Below are 16,167 nucleotides of genomic sequence, written 5' to 3' on the forward strand. Positions count from 1 at the left end.
CTCCGCGCCGGCGTCCTCCTTGCTCTTGGGTGGCCGCGGCGCCCGCTCCTTCTGAATTCGCCGGGCAAGGATACAGCCGCCCGGGGCCTCTTGCTCGTGCTTGGTTTTCCGGACCCCGCTTCCTAAAGGGTCTTTAGGGGTTCCCGGACTCCTCCGCTTGGGAGCCTCTATCCTCCCAGGAGCCTCTATCCGCCCCGCACAGCCCCCGGCAGGGCCGAGGGGAGGCTTCAGTGGCGACCTGGTGGGGCCTCGCGGCCCTGCTCCCTGACGTCAGCGCCGTCGCGGTCATTTAACAGCTTTTGTTTTGGACAGAAGAACCTATGGGCACAAAAAGCAGGATCGAGTAGCGGTGGCTGAAGAACGAGCAGGAGCTTGAATTTCAGTTTTCTTATGAGGAATTTTCCAGAAATCTTCACTGTGAAATAAGTAAATAAATGCCCACTCAGTACAGTAAGTATTGATATCGTCCTATAGCATTTGGCTAGAAAGTAGTGTCAATAGGATTTTTCCTTCAGATTTTGCAATACTGTTCAGAAGGGCCAATGCCAATCCTTCTGTGAGGAAGTTTTTTTTTCTTCCTAAATATGTTAATTGCCTCAACTTGGACTAACGGTCACACTTGTGAATATGAGTGTAAGAAACAGTTTATTTCTCACATGTATGAAAAGGAAATTTTCCTTCATCTATCTCAGGCCCCTATTCAGCGTAAAGTCAAGATTATTTAACTTGCAAAATTAAACAATGACCTTATTTCAAATGAAATAAAATTCAGTCTGATCAGAAACCCCTTGGAGCAGTTTATATTAACCTAATTATCTTTTTACTGCAGTAAGTTACTTGAGGATTATAGAATGCATCTAAAAAGCAGTTATATTTACAGGTCCCAAAATTAAATGCTAAGGAAAAGCATTTCTGCAAACCCAGGTAGTATGGACAAGCCGAAGGGAGTTTTATTCTGTCAAGTTTTACTCTAAATTTAATCGTTGATCAGCTAGATCTCGGCTTGGTTGTTCTTGGAGGAGCTGCCTTGCAAATGATTCCACTCTGAGCTCGCCGGCCACAGTAGCGTGAAATGGACGCCAGTCAGTTTCCTCTTCCTAAGACTGGGTGGGTGTGGTTTCGCTGGGCAGAGTACACAGTGGCGACTCTGGCGGGATTTGAGGAGCCTGGAGAGGCCCACCACGTGTGTGTCTCCCCCTAGTGACCAACGGGCTGAAGTTCCTGTGGTTAAAGGCAATTGCTGATTTTGTCATTAGCTGGAAGGTGAAAAGCTCAATGACCTCCTGCGTGTACAGCACCATTCTAGAAGCTGGATGTGTTTAAAGATATGATGCAATATGTACCCAGAAGGCATAAGACTAGATCACTAGAGTACAAATTAAAATATCAAGTTGCATACGCTGAGTATGGGATTAGCTCAGCGGAACACACTTTGGAAAACACTACTTTAACCACCTCATTCTGAGTACCTGTAATGCTTAAGATTATAGCACAGTTTAGGCACCTTATATACATTATGATGGAATGCTTTCCTAGAGTGATATTCTGTGGTGGAAAGAGCAAATCAAAGGTCTTTGTGTTCTCTGTGACCGTGGAAGAAATTGCAATTAAGTATTAACATAAATAGGGGTTTTAAAAAACGTGGGAAAAGTCTGAAGAAGCATTTGCAGAAACTCCTTACAAAGTCAGTGACAGCTAGGCCAGGCCAAGGTGGGCGGATCACTTAAGGCCAGGAGTTTGAGACCAGCCTGGCCAACATGGCAAAACCCTGTCTCTACTAAAAATACAAAAATTAGCTGGGTGTGGGTGGCTGAGGTGGGAGAATTGCTTGAACCCAGGAGGCAGAGGTTGCAGTGAGCTGAGATCGCACCACTGCACTCCAGTCTAGGCAACAGAGCAAGACTCTGTCTCCAAGAAAAAAAGACATGTACTATAAATGTAAAATATAAAATATAGGCTGGATTTCAGAGACATAGTATGTAAAAAAGAATGTAAAATATTTCATTAATAATTTTTATATTTATTACATGTTAAAATGATAAAGTTTTTGACATATTAGGTTAAATAGAATATAATTCAATCAATTTCTTTTCTCAAAGAATGTGGCTACTAGAAATGTTTAAATTATATATATGGTTTGCATTATATTTTTTTCAGACAGTGCGGATGTAATAGTAACAAAAAGTCTATTTTTAGTTAAAAAGCCATCATCAGACAATGCAGGACAGATTGTGACAACAGGAAGTACTACAGAGATTCAGAGAATGCCATAAATAACCTTGGAATCCTGTGCTTGGGTAAAACATTTGCTTTTTACTTAGCTGATCCCTTAAAGCCTGTTAAGTTGAAATGTTGCAGAGGGAATTTTATATTAGAGTTGGCCACCTCAATTTCATAACTTTGTAAGGAGAAAATGGCTTACATTTGTGCATCTTCAAGGTTTTCAAAGCATTTGCACATTTATTATCTCATTTCATCTTTTTAACCTTAGAGGAGGGTAGAGCAGGTTATCCCCATTTTACTGGTAAGGGAACTGAGGCTCAAAGAGTTCACGTGATGTGAAGAATATTGGAATTAAGGATGCCAGAGAATAGTGACTCAGAGTGACTAAGTCATTATGGGGTCCATTTGGAGGTCTCTATGTAGAGGAAGAGCTTCCTCAGGGACTTCTGCAGAGACCTCTTTTTTGGAGGACAGGAGGAAGCTTGAAGACACTTTACCCCACTCAGACTCAGTACTGAGTACTTTTCCACTCTAAGCCCTTCACTTTCTCCTCATCCCAGGCCCTGGGTCCATAAAACTGCAGGAGCCTTTTGTTCAGGAGTTCTCTCAGCAATGCTGTGCTGATCCACCTGACCCTGGATTGTTGCCATTCTATCACAGCATGGGATTAAAGCCTTGAACCTTCCTTTCATATTGGCTTATTGTCTTCACTGCTTTTCTGATATCTGGCACCTCAACTCTCTGGAACTAAGCTCGGCCCTTGACAATTAGACCTGCTGTCTCTTCCCACTCTGACTTCCCTCTTGTCTCCCATCCCAATACTCTTCCTTGCTCTGGCTAGGCACAGCCCCCAACTTTAAAGTTTTAGAGTGATCACAGGCATTTCTGGGATTTGGCCAAGGGATAAATTGAGTTGAGACTACATTGAGTTTGGGTTTAATGGGATATATGTATGTGGTTTGTAGTCACATCCATGTGTAGTTAAGTAATGGTCATCCCACCACTGGAATGGTTTCTAGGAATACTCCTACTAGTGACTATGCGGGTTCACATACACCCTACATATAAAAGCAGGGCCATAGGTCACACTATGATATGAATGTGGCCTATTGCTTGGCACTAGAACTATGCGCGTAGTGGAGAAGAAACAGATTGAAATGAACTGTGGTAGATCCATTGCAAGAATGTCTCCAATACTTCCTTGTAGGCAGACCATTTGCAATGTGATTTTTTTAACTCTACCCATGAAAAGTTGGGCCCACCTCTTGAATCTGGGTGGGTTTTGTGACTTGCAATGCTGTGGAAAGAGCCATACTTGAAGAGTAGGGCTGCTTTAGTCTCTAGGAAGGGGCTACTTTAAACCCATGCTAACAAAGCTTTTAAAATACACCTCCTATAAGAATTAATGTGATCCATCACTAAATTAACTGTGAGAAAAAAACTGAATACTCTTTAAAGGAAGACAACAAAATCTTGATTCACAACAATGTAGAATCTGTAGTGTCCAGCATATGATCTATCAAAACATAAGAGAATCAGAAAAGCAGGAAAATGTGACACATATTCAGAATATGTATTGCTGGACAGTGCTGATCACCTGTGTTTTCTAACACTGGAGGACTTGTGGAATCTTGATTCAGCTTGTCACTCATCAGTGGTAACTGTTCTCTGCTGGCCCTCACAGAATCTTACTCTGCACATGCACAGCTTTGTATTTGGCTAAAGACTTCAGGGGAATCCCTATGCAGGATTCTGTAGTTCCTTCTCTACACCACTCCTTATCCTCAGGCACTCTGCCCTACTTACTCTAGGCAACTCAGCGTCCCTGAGGTCTCTCTTCACTTCTCCATTCTGCAGTCCAAAATGGGCCCCTGAGCAGAAATCTAGGGCCACCAGGCGATCATCTCATGTGTTTCCCCTCTCTCAGGTTAGCAATCTGTGCTGTTGTCTAAGATTCTTTGCTTGGCCAAACTTTAAGCAGGCTCCTGAGCCTTTTACTAAGCCCATCTGTGCACTTCCATGTAAAAGCCAGTTGTAGCAAGAATGCTGCTTAGTTGGGTTAGCAAGAATCCCCACCTTTGATATCTGATCACCCTTGATATCTGATTGGGTTCCTCATCCTCTACCATCCCACAGGTGACATCTGATTAATCTGGTCTGACTTTGCAAGAATCCTGTTAGATTGGTTGGTTTAGGCAAAATTCCCCTTACCCTTGATGTTTCCTCTTAGTAATTGTCTATCCACTGCCACTATCCTGCCCCTTGGCTATAAATTCTCTCTTGCCCATGCTATATTCACAGCTGAACCTAACCTCTCTCCCCTACAGCAGAATCCCATTGTAGAGGTCCCTATACCTTTTGAGATAGTCCTAAAATCTGCCTTATTGTGCTTTAAAAAGTATCATTTAATTTTTTTTTTTTTTCTTTTTCAGAAGACAGGGTCTTGCTCTGTCACCAGGCTGGAGTGCAGTGGCACAATCGTAGCTCACTGCAGCCTCCAACTCCTGGGCTCAAGTGATTCTCCCACCTTAGCCTCCCAAGTAGCCAGGACTACAGGAGGGTACCATCAAGCCCAGCTAATATTTTTAATTATTTTTATTTTTTGTAGAGATGTGGATCTCACCATTTGCCCAGACTGATCTCAAACTCCTGACTTCAAGCAATCCTCCTGCCCCAATCTCCTATAGTGCTGGGATTACAGGAGTGAGTCACTGCACCTTGCCTCATTGAGTAATTTTTTTCTTTATCATATATAATGTCTGAAAGGAGCTGCCTTCTGTCTTTTGTCCAGTTTTAAAGTTGTTTACAGTGAAAGGAGGGCTAGCCCACACGTTATTATATCATGTTTGGAAGCAGAAGTCAGTTACCCTTAAATTAGAGATGAGGAAACTGAGGAACTGAAAGGTTAAGCAACTTGCCCCAAATCACACAGCTGTTTACCTGTGATGGAGCTTGAATTCAAACCTAGGCAATCTATCTTTAGAGATGCTCACTTAATTATTTTTCTGTACAGCTTCTTAGAAAAATGGCTTTATATATGTATGTAAAATGTTTTGTCCAGTGTCAGGTAACAGTCAATCCTTAATAAAGTCTAGCTAAATTATTCTTTAAAATTCTAAAGCTCAGTATGAATTTGTTCCTAGCCCAGTGTTTCAAAGCAAAAGATGATTAATATGACATAAGCACCATCATGTGAGTTGATCTTTATTAACACAATTTTTATTACTGTCCTACTATTAGCAAATAAAAACAAAGCATTTGCTTAAGTCCTTTATTAAGCATTTGAACAAATGCTTAATAAAGCATGAACAAAATATTAAATCCTTAGCCTGCTTTCTTTTGCCATTTAAACTACCTTTCTTAATTAGAAATATGAGATAAAATGAATAAAATAAACCAAGCAATCAGGCACAGGTACTATCAGTTTCTGAATTTCAAATAAATCCTGTGCAGTAACACACCCATCTGGCCATAACGGAGATTGCACTAGAATGAAAGCACAAGCTCATAAATAAGAATGTAAATATTTGTAATAGAACCCAGCATTTACTATACTATCTAATTCTTAATCTGCTGTCTAAATGAGCTCCAATTGTTCATCTTATTTTAAAAAATTGTAACTGGAGACATCTGTAAGTCCAAGCCTTTCTTTGGTTTTAGCTCATATACTTGAAAACAGTTTGCCTCTGTCTTCTGCCTCTTTTTTTGGTGAGATATATGTAAATATTTTTCAAACCTCTACTGTATCTATTAGCACAGAATGCAGTAAACATGTGGAAGCTATCCATTCCCTCAGATCAGCATAGAAAGAAAAACTAGTTTATCCAGGTCTTCTCTCCACAATGTCCCACTCTTGCCCCAGCCCAAGCAGTGAAGCAAAAACCACATATTCCAATCTATCTACTTCGCCCTCTCTAATGTTCAAAAATTGACTGAATAGCTATCAGATCTTCATTACACACTGTTCTCTAAAGATGGCCTTTTTGATAAGTCTTAACCTAAAAAAATTATTGAGGGAAATGAAGAAATCAGAAAATGATAAATTAAATACAAGAAATGTAAGACTTGGCTTATTGTTATCGTCTCCTTTTTGATATCAGCTGTATTTGTGGCAGAAAGCCATCATGATCTGCTATCTCAATATATTGTCAAGCTAGTAATTCTGAATATGTTGTCAAGCTTGTAAATGTTCTGAGTAGACCACATCTTCAGTAATTTCCACAAGTTTACAGTTTTTCAGGTAAAGCTATAATTTATTGCCTTAAAAGAAATTCATTTTTTCAATGTAGTAAGAGCTGCTGCTTAGTTACAATACTCTGAAACTTCCACGAAACTATCCTTTTTAGAACTCATATTACAATATGGGCTCTTTCATGTTTTTTAACTTCTTTGGACCTTGAGATGCAGTGTTATTCTAGATGCGGCATTACTCACAGTGGACGTTGTCCTCAAATTAGCATAATTTCTGTTTCATTTCCTACATATTGTTTTGGATAATGTTGAAAGAAATCTCTTGAAAATGCAAATACTTTTTGTCGCAGCACATACACACACCGTCTACAGAAACCTTGTCTTTGTTTAGTGTTGCTATAAAGGAATACCTGAGACTGGGTAATTTATAAAGAAAAAAAGTAATTTCGCTCCTGATTTTAGATGGCTGGAAAGTTCAAGATTGGGCTTCTGCATCTGGTGAGGGCCTTAGGCTGCTTCCACTCATGGCAAAGGTAAAGGTAAGCTGGTGTGTACAGAGATCACATGCAAGAGAGGAAGCAGGGGTGGGGGAGAGGTGCCAGGCTCTTTTTAACAACCAGCTCTTTTGGGATTTAATAGTGTGAGAACTCACTCACCCTTAAGGGAAGGCATAAATCTATTCGTATGGGATCCACCCCCATGGTCCACACACCTTCCATTGGGCCCCACCTTCTAACACCACCACACTGGAAATCAAATTTCAACATGAGATTTGCAGGAGAAGGGACAAACAAACCATATCCAAACCATAGCAACCCTGCCAAAAATAAAAAGCAAAGAAAAAACTGGCTACAAACTCATAATTTGTCCTCTCTCCAGAAATTCTAATAAAAGTCAAAAGATATATGATCTGAAGAGAATGCAGAGTATCTCCAATGCTGACTTGTAATTTTATATATCTTAAATTATGTGATTTCTATGATATTCTTATCATCTTTTTTCACTAAACTATAACTCCATATCTCAGGTGGGACTCTCAGGGAGCAGACTCAGGAGACAGTGGGCAGCAGGTTTATTAGGGAATGCTTTCGTGATCGTCATCCGTGGAAGGAATGGGAAGAAATCAGGATTGGGTGAAAGGAGGACTTGGGTTGTGATACAGTGTCAACACTGTTCTCAGCTTGACCCCGTGGGAAACTTTGAAGCTGGTTGGCCCTTTTGATGTCCCATATTGGAGCAAGAAGGCCAGGACTTTGTTGCCCAGTCACTGGATGCAAGGAACCCAAAGATGGGGGTGACCTTGGATGCAGTGACACTCTCAGCTGGTCTCAGTGACTTACCTGGTGATAAAACTCAGTCCTCCATCCTTACAGGCTCAGAGTCCCTGGTCCCTATAATCTTTTTAGGCTCATAATGGCTGCTACACCATCCATTTACAATCAAAATTGGGCAAGAGCATACCAAGAGGTGCATACGTGCACTGCTTGGTTACCAACATTTTCCTCCTTCCTCCAACTGTGTAACCGTGGTCCTACCTCCTCTTTATGATAAGATCCATTATCCCTGCCAGGATGTGACTCCTCTTTTTGCCTGCTACTTTCTTGGCACAAGGAACCTGAAGTACCTAGCCCGCAGATGTAGCTCATAGTTCAATGAGACTGATGAGTCTCTTCTTGGGTCTCACTGAACTATAAACTACATCTGCTGGTGGAGGTGTTTCACCTTTAGGAAGCAGGACCTCTAAATGACAGGACCCAGTGTTGTGGAGCCAGGAAGCACAATTTCCCCCAAGAGAATCACTGGGAATGTTAGAAAGCAGGGCCATTCCTGCTTCTACCTCTTGATTCCTGGACCCATGTATTCTACCTATTGAGAACACAGCCCTACATAAAGACCATTAAAGTGTCCACTTCATCCTAAAGGATGGTGTTGATGTTAGGTATGCCTTCAGCAAGTTAATTATTCATTTTGTCAGGGTAGAGGCTTCTGGGTGATGCAGCATGTAATAAGACAAGCAGAAGCTGTGGTCATTTGCCCACTCTCTTTCCTCCTTTGCTATAAAACAGGTCCCATGAGGTAGTTCAAACTCTCTGAAAGCTCTCAGTGATGCTGGCCAATGCCCTGCAGATAGAAAAGGAGAATCATTTAGAATATGTGTCTATTCCTGTCAAAATGAGTCACTGCCTCTTGTTAGGATCATTATTGTAAGTCAGCTTGCCACCAAGTGACTGATTGGTCTTCTTGAGGAATAGGCACTCAGCATTGCAGCATTGGTCTCTGTTGTTAGCAGGCTGAAAATTCAGCAGTGAATATAACTAGATCAGCTTCCGTGTATAGGAGCTCACCCTGTTAGGTCTATTATATAGCCTCCAATCCTGCCACAGTAGTTATTCCAATGCCAGATGCTGGATGTTATTAACCAGCCAAGCCCTGATGCTGACTCGGTTGTTCAGGGCCTTTTCCATTATGGATACTTTGTAGTATAAATCAAACGCAGTACAAAGCTCTTAACGCTTTGTGCCCACTCTCACGTGCCCGATCCACCATTTGTATCTCAAATCTCTTTGTTCCCAATAGTTTAGTCTTTCTATTTTCAGGACCCTGATCCCATGACCAAGCCCGTTGCCACTACCCATGTATATTCTAACTTTGAGCCCCTTTCTACACAAATGGACGGCAAAGTATACTGCCCAAAGGTCTGCCCTTTGGGAGGATATTCCCTTACTATTGACTTTCAGGGCCACCCCTGAGGGGCACAGTAATACAGACACCATCTATTTTGTTTGCCAAAATATACCCATTTGTGAGTCAAATTCATGCATTTTCCTCTTTCATCAGCTGGTCATATGGGATCAGTGACAATAAATGTAAGCCAAGGGAGAGACACTGGTGCAACAGTGGTAGAGACATGGGAGTCTAGGCTGCTTGCTAATGTAACATACGGTGCCCTCTGCCTATGTTTGTGTTCTACATGTATAGAACCCAGCTCATGATCATTGTTCTTGGCTTCTTGGCCACTTGGCATCCCTTTGTCAGGTGCTACATCTCTATAAAAGCCCAGCAGCACATCAGCAGCTGTCTGTTGAAAGGTGTTTACTTCCTTGCTACAGATAGCATGGCCAGACTCTTGGGTCTGCATTGTGATTTTCCCATTAGGACTTCTCATAAACTCCACACAGAATCTTTTCCTACGTATCTAATACAACAGCATCTGCTGGGTGGTATGGCAAAGTGGTAAAACCGCCACCTGGACCTGCTTCAGAGCCCTTTTCTGCTCTAGGTCCCACTTGAAATTGGAAGCCTTTCATGTCACCCAGTGTATAGGTAACAGCAAGTATTTCCTGCTATGGCATATGCTGCCTCTAGAACCCATAGAAACCTATCATTCTTTTATGCTACCTTCTTTATGGTGAGAGGTACAAAATGCAATAATTTGTTGCTTATTTTGGAAGGGATATCTTGGCATGCCCTGGACTGTGGACCCACTAGAGAGCCACCAGTGGAAGTTCCTTGAATCTTTGTAGGGTTTATCTCTCACCTTCAGAGTGTATGTGTCATAGCTCCAATGTATTATCTACTTCTTGCTCTTCCGGTCCAATTAACACAGTATAATTGATATAGTGGATCAGTGATGTTCTGCAAGATGCCCACCTGGTCTTGGTCCTTCAGACTATATTATGATAAAAGCTGGGAGAGTTAACATGCTTCTAAGAAGATTATACATGTTCACTATTGTCTGACCCAAGGCAATGTATTTCTGATCCTCTTTTCTAATAGAGATAGAAAGGATGCATTTGTGAGATCAACAGCTGCATATTGTATACGTGGTGCCATGTTGTGATTTCTACTTTTTTGAATCTGTTGAGACTTGTTTGAAATATGGTCTGTTCTGGAGAATGAGAAAAGAATGTGTCTTCTCTTGCTGGGCATGGTGGTTCACGCCTATAATCTCAGCACTTTGGGAGGCTGAGGTGGGTGGATCACCTGAGGTCAGGAGTTCAAGACCAGCCTGACCAACATGGAGAAACCCCATCTCTACTAAAAATACAAAAATTAACCGGGCATGGTGGTGCATGCCTGTAATCCCAGCTACTTGGGAGGCTGAGGCAGGAGAATCACTTGAACCCGGGAGACAGAGGTTGTGGTGAGCCAAGATCACACCATTGCACTCTGTAGCTGTTGGGTAAAATATTCTGTAAATGTCAGTTAGGCCTATTTGATCTAGTATGTAGTTTAACTCCAAAGTTTCTTTGTTGATTTTCTGTCTGGATGATTTATCTGTTACTGAGAATGGGGTGTTGAAGTCCCCTAATATTACTGTATTGCAGTTTATCTCTCCCTTTAGATCTATTAATGTTTGCTTTGTATAATTGAGTGCTCCAGTGTTGGGTGCATAGATATATAAATTATTATATCCTCTTGCTGAATTGACTCTTTTGTCATTATGTAGTAAACTTCTTTGTCTCTTTTTATAGTCTTTGACTTGTAGTCTATTTTATCTGATGTGAGTATAGTTATTCTTGATCTTTTTTAATTTCCACTTGCATATATTTTATTTTCCATCCCTTTACTTTCTATGTGTGTCATTACAGGGGAGGTGAGTTTCTTGTTAGCAGCATACAGTTAAGGGCTTGTTTCTTTATCAGTTCAGCCTTTTTATTGGAGAATTGAATCCCCTTACATTCAGTGTTATTATTGACAAGTAAGGACTTACTACTGTCATTTTGTGCTTGTTTTCTAATTGTTGTTTTATAATTCCTCTCTTCCTTTCTTATTGTCTTCCTTTGGGGTTAAGTGATTTTCTCTGGAGTATGTTTTAATTTGTTGCTTTTCGTTTTTAGTGTATCTATTATAGGTTTTTACACTGTGGTTACCATGAGGCTTACATAAAACATAGATATACCAAGTCATCTTAAAGAGATGACAACTTATCTTAGATTTAAAAAAAAAGAAAAAACTAAAAAAAAAAAAGCCTTTATACCTTAACTCCATCCCTTCTACATTTTGACTTTTGTTTGTCTCAATTTACATATTTTTATATTGCTTATCTCTTAACAGGTTGCTGTAGCTGTTATTGTTTTCGGTAGATTTGTCTTTTGGTCTTCATACTAGAGTTATAAGTGGATTACACACCACAACTTCAGTATTGAAGTATTTGGGGATTGTCTTTGTACTTAATTTCATCAGTGGGTTTTACACCTTCGGATGTTTTTGGTTTTGCACATTGGTGGTTTTTTTTTTTTTTTCTTTTGAAGAACTCCCTTTAGCATTTCTTTTTTTTTTTTCAAGGTCAAAAATTTTTTTTTTTAATTATACTTTAGGTTTTAGGGTACATGTGCACAATGTGCAGGTTTGTTACATATGTATCCATGTGCCATGTTGATTTCCTGCACCCATTAACTCGTCATTTAGCATTAGGTATATCTCCTAATGCTGTCCCTCCCCCTTTAAGATGGGCTTCATGGTAGTGAATTCTCTCAGCTTTTGTTTATCTGGGAAAGACTTTACCTTGCTTTGATGGTTGAAGGATAGCTTTACAGTATTCTTGTGTGGCAGACTTTTTTTTCTTTCAACACTGAAAATTTCATCCCATTTGCTCCTGGCCTGTATGGTTTCTGTTGAGAAGTCTGTTGCCAGTTGAATTGGAATTTGTTATTTGCTTCTTTTCTCTTGCTGCTTTTAGGACTCTTTCTTTGTCCTTGCCCTTTGAGAGTTCGACTATGCCTAGGGGTAGACTTATCTGGGTCGAATCTGTTTAGTGTTCTCTGACCTTCGTACCTGGATATTTATATCTTTCTCAAGTTTTGGAAAAAATTTTTTATTTTTTTTTGAATAAGCTTTCTACCCCTTGCTGTTGCTCAACTTTTTCTTGAACACTAGTTATTCTTAGATTTGGTCTTTTGAGATAATTTTCTGTATCTTGTAGGTGATCTTCATTCTTTTTCGTTCCTTTTTCTTTTCTCCCCTCTGTGTAATTTCAAATGGCCTGTCTTTGAACTCACTGACTTTTTCTTCTCCTTGATCCATTCTGTGGTTGAAATCATCTAATTTTTTTTTAGTTCAGCAAATATATTTCTCAGTAATGAGAATTTTGTTTTTTTCTAATTATTTTAATCTGTTAAATTTCTCTGATAAACTTATAGATTGCTTGTCTGTGTTATCTTGGGGGTTACTGAGTTTCCTTAAAACTGCTATTTTGAATTCTTGGTCAGAGAGCTCACATATCACCATTTTCTTAGATTCAGACACTGGTTCCTTGCTTTGTTCATTTGGGGAGGTCATGGTTCCCTATTGCTGTTGTTTTTTTTGTGGATGTACATCCATATCTTTGCATCAAAGGATTATTTATTCTAGTCTTCTCTGTCTTGATTGTTTTGTTTTCTATTGGGGATGTTTGCTTAGAGATTCTTTGTGACTTATCTGTTAAATTTCTTATTTTCCCACTAGGTCACCGTCTCCTTTTTGGAACTTGATGGCACCTTAAGCCCAGGTTTGCCTCCACTCTAGAAACTCATCAGAGTGATGCCCTTCTCAAATGGGGGAGGTCCCAAAGGGGATATCCTGGCAGTGTGAGAGGCCGGCTAAAGGTCTGTGCCAAGAGGATCTGTGGAATGCACCTCCCACAGCTGGTGAGTAACCACTCTGATCTGGCATCTTCTTTGGTCAAGTTACAGAGCAGAGTTTCCAGGGCTGGGGATTGAAGTCCTGCCTCCTCCCTTTGTCTCTGGTTGTCCTTGGTAATGTTTTTCCCTCAAGGTACTCGTAGGGGTGAGTCAGGGACAGGTCTCCTTCCAGGGAATCCAAGATGGCAGGGAAGTTTGTTGTCTACCTTGATCTCACTTTACCCATTGTAGAAACTGTGAGTTGGGGAAAGTTTTCCACACACTTGGTGCTGGACAGATTGTGGCAAGGGGCACCACAGATATAAAAATCTGATTCTCTTACCATGCTCAGAGTTTTTTCACTTCTGTGTCCCCAGGAATTGACTCATCCTCATATCTGAGTTCTGGGATATTGTTGGTGATAATCTCAGTGCTGTGTATTTGTTTTTGGTTTTCTGGTGTGGAAGTGAAGCCAGCTTGCGTCTACACTGCCATTTTTGAACCAGAAGTCCACCTGATGCCATGTGGGTCTGCTCTAACAAAGATGCCTATAGCTGTCTCTGTAGATACAATTGGAGCTACTACTTAATAAAGTTTGTGGTAGCCAACTATCTGGTTTTTGGAGGGTCTAGACTGGTGAATTAAATGGAGATACAATGTGAACCATCATCCCTGAATCTTTTAGGTCTTTTAGGATGGCATTAATTTCTGCCATTCCCTGAAATGAAATATTATTTTTTGATTTACTATATTGGTATAGAGAAGAGGTCAATTTTTAAAGCTTGCACCTGGCCACTTGGCCTTTATCACTATGTTAGCTCTTACCACACATGCCGAGAAACCTGGTGCCACTAATCAAGTATATGTATCACAATTATACACTCAAGGACTAGGTGGGTCTGTGGATATATTGTGAGCCAGACTTGGGCCAGGACACCCTAGGACTTGGCCTCTATAACCCTTACTCTAATCAAGGGCATATAGTGACAGTTCTGTGATATCATTGTTAACTCAGACCCTGTGTCCAACAGATATCAAAATGTTGAGTATTCCCCTTTCACCACTGTATGATTTCCTGAGTAATGGCGATAGGTCCCTTTGGAGAAGGACTAGAGGAATCATTATTGTGCATACTTGTGGTATTACACAATCCTTCCTCCTGGGGACCCAGATTCTTCTTTAGTTAATGGGCCTGGATCCAAAAACTGACTCAGGTCAGGAAATTGGGCAAGGGGTCATGATTATTTTTTATTTTTATTTATTTATTTATTTTTGAGACAGAGTTTCCCTCTTTAGCCCAGGCTGGAGTGCAGTGGCACAATCTCTACTCATGGCAACCTCCACCTCCTGGGTTCAAGCAATTCTTTTGCCTCAGCCTCCCGAGTAACTGGGATTACAGGTGCGCACCACCTTGCCCGGCTAATGTTTGTATTTTTAGTAGAGACAGGGTTTCACCATGTTGGCCAGGCTGGTCTCAAACTACTGGCCTCAGGGGATCCGCCCTCCTTGGCCTTCCAAAGTACTAAATTTATAGGCATGAGCCACTGCATCCCACCAGTTTAACTTTAATTGGCTTAGTTGCCAAGAGAGGAAGTTGGGGAGGATCCTGAGGAGTGTATGTTTTGTCCCTGGAGAGAGAGCTCATTGTCTTCAAGCAAAAGAGGGAGCACACTAGCCCTTATTAGAGAAGAGAGGGGCACTTCTGTAGCCTTAGAAGGGGCACTTCTGTAGCCTTGGAAACCTGAGAATTGAAGATTTTTCAGGTGCATCAACCCAGATGGTTTCATCCCATGTGTCGGGGTTCCATTTTCTCCCAATCAGGGTCCTGACAACAGCACAGTAGACCTGCCTAGCTTGGGTCCTAACTTCTTTGGAGTTTTATTCTCATGATTTAAGTCCTGGGCCTGGTCCTCAGCTTCCTCTCCTCATTGGCTTGAGGAGCTGAGAGTCTCATATTCTACAAGCGAGGCTTTCTGGCCCTCACACTGAGTTTTTGTTTGTTTTTGAGACAGGATCTTGCTTTGCCACTAAGGCTGAGTGTGTAGTGGCACCCAGGCTGAGAGTGCAGTGGCACAGTAAGCTACTGTAACCTTGAACTCCTGGACCCAAATTATCCTCTGGCCTCAGCCTCTTGAGTAACAGAACAAATGCATGCCACTATGCCCTGCTGATTTTAAAAAATTTTTGTGGAGATGGGCTTTGCTATGTTGCCCAGGCTGGTCTTGAATTCCTGGCCTCAAGCTATCCTCCCTTTTCGGTCTTCTGAGGCACTGGAATTACAGGCATGAGCCACTGCTCTTGGTCCCACACTCAGCTTTTAATTACCAACTAATCACTCTCATTCTTTTATTTTGAGACAGGATCTCACTCTGTAGCTCAAGCTGGAGTGCAGTAGTGCAAACATAGCTCACTGCAGCCTCAAACTCCTGGGGTCAGGTGATCTTCTTGCCTCAGCCTCCCAAATAGCTAGGACTACAGCCACAAGCTAATGGGCATGGATTTTTTAAATATTTGTAGAGACAGGGTCTCGCTATGTTGCCCAGGCTGGTCTCAAACTTCTGGCTGAGCCTCCCAGAGTGCTGGGATTACAAGTGTGAGCCACTATGCCTGGCCCATTCTCATTCTTCTGTTATCTTTTTCCAAGGTATCGGTCTAGTTCAGTAATAACTCATCAGTTCCACTGTCCACACTGTTTCCCACCTGATCTTTGTGCCTGCCAGTGCATTTCTTTGTGTTGACATGCCATCTCAGTTCACCATTAGTGAAAGTTTTAACAACTGCACTGTCAGAGTGTGCTAGCAGTTAACTTCTCCCTACTCCAGTGAGGAGAATCTCATCCTGTAAGTGAGAAGGCAAGAGAAATGGCTCCAAAAGCGCACTGGAGCACCTACTTTCCTGCAACCCTTCTGGTACCAAGTATCACAGATGCTGAGATGAAGATTAGTGGGTAGGAGATTTATTAAGGATTGCCACCTGTGGAAAGAAAGGAAGCTCCACTGGGTGGAGGAAGAATATGGGCTATGATGCAATCTCAAGGGTGGCCTTAGCTGACACTAAGGGGAACTCTGAAGCTAGGATGGTCTTTCAGATTGTCCTAATATGGGGCAATGGGACTAGTCTTTGCATGCAGCCTGGCCCAAGAAGGAAGTGT

General features: G+C 41.4%; 1 long non-coding RNA gene across 1 annotated transcript in view; it reads left to right on the top strand.

Annotated features, from left to right (window-relative positions):
- LOC105738493 overlaps positions 1-16,167 on the top strand; it is a 20,559-nt gene continuing 4,392 nt past the window's right edge. Inside the window, exons 1-2 of the long non-coding RNA XR_001114312.1 lie at positions 1-450; positions 12,862-13,001. This is a non-coding gene — a long non-coding RNA (uncharacterized LOC105738493). The remainder of the gene's footprint in view (positions 451-12,861; positions 13,002-16,167) is intronic.

The sequence above is a fragment of the Nomascus leucogenys genome, chromosome 22a (genome assembly GCF_006542625.1).
Source record: "Nomascus leucogenys isolate Asia chromosome 22a, Asia_NLE_v1, whole genome shotgun sequence".
NCBI classification, from domain to species: Eukaryota; Metazoa; Chordata; class Mammalia; order Primates; family Hylobatidae; genus Nomascus; species Nomascus leucogenys.